Source organism: Vitis vinifera, chromosome 9, assembly GCF_030704535.1.
Source record: "Vitis vinifera cultivar Pinot Noir 40024 chromosome 9, ASM3070453v1".
Lineage (NCBI taxonomy): Eukaryota > Viridiplantae > Streptophyta > Magnoliopsida > Vitales > Vitaceae > Vitis > Vitis vinifera.
This window is the reverse complement of record NC_081813.1, coordinates 13,770,902-13,777,355: the sequence shown is the minus strand read 5'-3', so window position 1 is coordinate 13,777,355 and position 6,454 is coordinate 13,770,902.

Below are 6,454 nucleotides of genomic sequence, written 5' to 3'. Positions count from 1 at the left end.
TTGTAATTAGATTATTGGGATGACAATTTACATGTTTTGCAATGACAGTTGGTTAGCACATCAACGAAGCAAGATGAAACATAAAAAAATAAGGCTCCCGCAGTTGATGACCCAGTTGACCCAGATGAGAATGAAGACTTTGATGTAATCCTTCATACCTAATGACTATGAATAGTAACTTATATTAAGGCTTAGTTTAAATATATGTCATTTAATGTTCCTTCATTATGTTTGACTTAGGTTATTTGTGCTCGCATGGAGGCAACACAACGTCAAATCACCGATGCACAAAGTCATCTTAATAGTCTTATTGCATCATACAACCGTGACGTGAAAGTGTTGAGGACTCGTTTCACCTCTTCACACTATCGCACAGATGAAGGCCAACCGTCAAATTTTCATGAACATGTTAATGAAAGTGGTGCACCATTTTATACAAATAATCCACAACATTCACCTGTTCATTCTGGTGGTCAAAGAAGATCTTCTAAAGATGACCTTGGATGTACAAATGAAGGGGTGTCAGAAAGACCCAACATAGAAGATGGTGTGTTCTTTTCAAATGAGGATCCCCTTCACCCTGGGCCACACAATATGTTGGTGTTAGTGCAATCGTGCATGAACAACAATGTGGATGTAGCACCATAAGCCTTAGAAGAAATACGACCACAAAGAGTAAAAATGAAAGTACGTCGTCATAGGCAACGAGCAGTTGCATGTAAGTCACCTTTTGTACAATTATGTGTATCAAAATATAAAAGGTTGACGGAGGAAGAGACACATGTAGCCGACTATGTGTTTGACAAGTCAAAAGATCCTAGGTTAGTCCCAAATCACACGTTTAGCAAGTATTGTTCTTAAAAGACTATGATTATGGATTTGTCTAGAAAACAAAAAAAAATTACTCACGTCTTGTGTTTCATGTGATTAATAGTGAGATGCTTTGTGCATATGGTGGCTATGACGTGACACGGGAACAACTTCAATGCTTAGTAGGGGAGAGCTTCATTGATATTCCGGTAAGGTTTATGATAAATAAGAAAAAATACCTTCATCTTTCCATTAATCATTTTAACTAATGAAGAGGCATTATGTAGGTGATTTCCATGTTTTGCCGATACATGAATGCAAAAGAAGAGAATCCTTCTCGCAGATACTTTTTTAATCCATACTTTGGGGTGAGGTTTTTTTCTCGAGTACACCAAATCTTGTCCCTAATATAAGATGCATGTATAGTTTTAGTCATACATTGTTACTATGATCTCAACAACTTTTTATAGGAAATATGTGGTTCAAAGAGCAAGTCTACCTCAAAATCAACACTCAAGAAAAGATTAGGTAGCTATTGTGTTAATCTTGAATGTTGCAACCAGGTAATGCTTAACTATTGTACTGAAGTTTTCTTTAATGTGACGATAGCAATGTGCATGGTTTTCACTACCAAATACCTCTGAAACACTACGGATAATCCCTTGGTGCCTATCAGATATTATTAGAACATCTCTTTCACCTATGACCATCTTCAATTTCTCTAAAAACCAAAGTCAATCCTCGTAATTCTCAGAGCTAAATAAGCCATAAGCAAGTGGAAACATGCCATCGTCAATATCATAGGAAGAAGCTGAAAATAAAGCACCCTTGTATGGCCCACTCATGTGGGATGAATCTATTGATATAATAGGCCGACATCCTAGTTGAAACCCATGTATTGACACTGAAAGGGCAACAAACAATTGCATAAAATGACCATCATCCGAACATCTATATTCAGCAATCGTCCCTGGATTTGTTTCAATAAGCCTTGTACATAACCAAGGTAACAACTTATATGAACATTGCGGCACACCATGAATTCGTTCTTTAGCCTTCTCTTTCAAGTTCCATGCTTGACAATAATTCAATTGCATTCCGTATTGTCGACGAAAGTCTTTACATATTTGACGGGGTAAGTAATCTGGATTTGAACGAATAACATCATCAATCATAGCTGTGGCTCGATTACAACGAACTACTGGTTCGGAAATTGACACATCTTCTAAAGAGTGGTTATGTTCATTTCTAAATGTATGCACTTGAACTATTTTTGTTCTCCCAACAGCACGAGCAGTTACTTTCCAAGGGCATCCTTCAACAACACATATTACAGTCATATGCTTAAGACAATTCCTCTTAAACTTATATCTAAAACGGCCTCCTATTGACATGAGATATATTGCATCCCGAAATTCATTTGCAGTTGAGAAGGTATGCCCACTACCCAATATTGCACTCTCAAAAAGGCTTGACTCTAGTGGACCAACATGTGATTCAACACATCTTTGATGAAATCCTCGTGATTGCATTCTAATATCAACATCTCTTGTTGAATATGGGACCGGTGAGTTAGACCCTACGATTGTTTCATTCAAGCTGCATTATAACATCTAATGAATAAACATAAATATTACAAAATAAATAAATACATGGAATCATTTAAGATTATATATTTTTTTTATATAACTTACCCTTGTCCTCCATTCTCAATCATTTCATCGTCTTCAACTGTTGATGCTAAACATATATATACACGTGCACATCGGTCACTAAATTGAAACATGTTTGTCAAGTCTTCATCATTTTTCAATGGTTGAAGTGCATATAAATCAAACGGGAGAGTATATGAAAATGTTGGTCCCACTATATTGATGTTCATTTTCCCACAAATACTTGAAACAAAATCATTATATGTCATTGATCGTTCTAAACTTAGACCCTCTCGTCTCCCACCCATATATTCCACATTGCCATGTTCATCCCTTACGAGCTCTCCTCCAATGTGCAGATAACAATAAATTGTATTATTTGGATCCATTTAAATGTTACTCGATCATGTACAGCCCCTGTTTAGAAACATGAACCTTTAGTCAAGCTGAAACAATTAACTAATTTCTTAATAACACTGCATAAACCAACTTACTTATAACAAAACTGATTATCATGCCTATGACCATCATATATTAATACATCATTTATCTTTGAAACTTTACAAACGAGCTTCATTTACATTTCATAGTTTACAATTAATGGTGTAAATATAGACATGCATAGTGTATACTTAACATTAAGCAATGCAATTATTCTATTTTACTTCGTAGTAATTTGCTATGTTATATAAGTTAGGGAGTGAACCTCTCAATTCATGGGCTAACCATTGTTTTGGTAACTCTTCAAGCCAAATTGTGCTAATTTCACTCTCTTCGGGCCACCCCCTCAAACGATGGGTCGACCTTTATTTTGCCCACTACCCAAATTTAACCATAACAATGTTACAACCAAGGGCCGACCTCCAAACAATTGGGCTAGCCCTTATTTTGCCTACTGCCCAACTTAAACCACAATAATGTTTACAACCAAGGGCCGACCTCCAAAAAAATGGGTCAACCTTTATTTTACCCACTGCCCAAATTAAACTACAACAATGTTTACAATCAAGGGCCGACCTCCAAACAAATGGGTCAGCCTTTATTTTGTCTACTATCCAGATTAAACCACAACAATATTTACAACTAAGGGCCTACCTCCAAACAAATGTGTCAGCCTTTAATTCACTTACTGCAACCTCTTACGAAAACAATAATTTCATCCAAATGTCATTAACTGAATTACGACCAACCCCTTCATCTAAGGGTAGACCCTTACTATGACCACTACACACATAAACAAAACAAATTTCATATTTGTGGTTGTGACCATCAATTTTGAACCTAAGGCTCCAATACTATTTTCCCTAATTCCCACATAAATTCATGCCCGCTTTACTAAATTTGTTTTATTTTCTTCTTCAATTCAATCCTTATTCATTACAAATTCAAAACTTTTATTAAGAAATTTATTCAAACTTTAATCCCAATCATTTTTAAAATTTATACTCATCTACTCATGACTAAACATGAATTCTTTTCCCATGCATTAGATTCACCAATTAACAACTATAAAAGATCACTCAAATTACTCATTTTGGAATCCCAGATAAACAACATTAAACAACAAAACATCTCGAATCCCATATAAACAACATTAAACAACAAATTGTTTGAACATTCCTAAAAATTGTATTCCCTTCACATGCAATAGTCATATTTTTCTTCTCTTTTCCGTATTCTTCCTAACAACCACATACAACACAAACACAACAATTCAGAAATAAAACAAAATCAATATAGCTTACCACCATCTCATTTTCCCATCATTTATCAAAATTTAAGCCATATTTCATTTCAAATAAACCCTAAATAAATTAAAATATAAATTTAGATACAATATTAATGGACATTGAACATGTAGAAATATGCAATGTAATCAAGTTTAAATCACAAAATTGCACAAATCACATAACTATGACATTATTCAAATCTCAAAGAATCAAAATGACAAATCAAAATATAAAGTTATTACAAAATTTAATAACATATATATATATATATATATCACCTGGAAAAACCCTTGCTTCAAAAGTTAAATGCAACTACAATATTTTTATTCTTCGTTATCTCGTTCTCTCAATTGCTTTCTTTCTCCTTTTTCGATGTAAAAGCAAAATAGGAAGTACAACCAGGAGAAAAATGACTGTCACTCCTGAAATAAGAAGAAGGAAATGGGTTTTTTTTGTCTACCTGGCCTTTGTTAAGGGGCTCGCACTTGGACTTTTGTTTTCAGATTGATGTTTGGTGGGAAAATGAAGATGTCGTCTTCCTTATGGTAATGGAGGAGAAACAAAGTAAGAGATCAAGTTTGGAGGTTCGTTTGGGGTTGATGGGTTATCGCGATTTGAGAACCTACTAGATTTTTTATGGATCCTTTCGCCTTGTGATGGGTTGTGCCTGTGAACGAATAAGAAAGAACATGGGTTTTTGGTGTTATGGTTTGTTTGAAGAAAGAAGAAGATATTTGGGGGTAAATATTGTTTAAAACATCAATCCATGTGGAATGTCTAGCTGGCTGATGACATGTAACTGAGTCATGTCATTGGCTTAAGTGGACAACAAGCAACTTATCCAACTAGGAGAGATGTCAAACTATAGGAGGGTATTTTTGGAAGGGTCTCAACATCACTATTACAGTGTATGAAAGGTTGTTTATTTTCCACAAAATTCATTGAATTTGAAAAGTAAAAAGTTAAGTTTCCAAAAGGCAAAATTTTGCCCCTTGGTGTATGGTTACATAAATTCCCCTTTTTTTTTCCATATTTTTAAACAATTTATAATTCATTATGTTTGGAGTTATTGGGCTCTATTTTTATGGTTATTGGTTTTTTCGGTCTTGATTTTATGGTTATGGTCGGGCAATAGTTTAATGCATAGAGTTTATAAAAAAAAAAAAAAATAGTTCAATGCATAGAAGACCAACATGATATTAATTTTTAAGATGAAATGATGAGATGAGAAAATTGGGTTTCAAGATGGGTATTTAGCTTCAGAGATGATACGATGACCCAAATAACTGGCAGTGGGTATCAGTTGATTGCATGAACTCAACCACTTCATTACCGGTCGACCTATATGAAAAGAATCCTATCTTTTTGCAAACTTGCAGTGCCTAGTAGTTGAGAAATTTTGTCTACCGGTTGAGGAAATTCCTCTATCGGCAAACACTGGTGATTCTGCATTTACATAGATAGGAAATTAAGGGAATAAAGGGAAAGTATGAGTTCAAATTAAAATTTTCCTATTAAGAATTGTAGTTCAAAATTCACATAATTGAATAAATTTTACAGCATATTCTATTAAGAAATTTTGGGACTTCATATGACTTGGATATTGTTTAAATAGGTTCATTACACTTAGGAGGTGTTCAAATGTTACCCGAAAAAATCAAAATCCAAAAAATACTAAAAAATTAGCAAGGGTATGAAGAATGTGAGGAATCTTCACATTCTTCGTACCCTTCTCATTCTCCACTTCTTTGAACTTTTAAAAAATTTTGGGGACTTCATATGGATCGAATATTGTTTAAATAAGTTTATTACACTTAGGAGGTGGTCAAATGATTTTTGAAAAAAGTAAAATCCAAAAATACTAAAATATTAGCAAGGATACGAAGAATGTGAGGAATCCTCACATTCTTCATACCCTTCCTATTCTCTAGTTCTTTGAACTTTGCAAAAAAAAAAAATGGGACTTAATATGGCTTGAATATTGTTTAAATAGGTTTATTACACTCAGGAGGTGGTCAAATGATTTCTGGAAAAATCAAAATCCAAAAATACTAAAAACTTAGCAAGGGTACAAAGAATGTGAGGAATCCTCACATTCTTCGTACCCTCCCCCATTCTCCACTTCTTTGAAATTTTCAAAAAAAAATTGGGACTTCATATGACTTGGATATTATTTAAATAGGTTCATTACACTTAAGAGGTGTTCAAATGTTGCCCAAAAAAATCAAAATCCAAAAATATTAAAAAATTAGTAAGGGTACG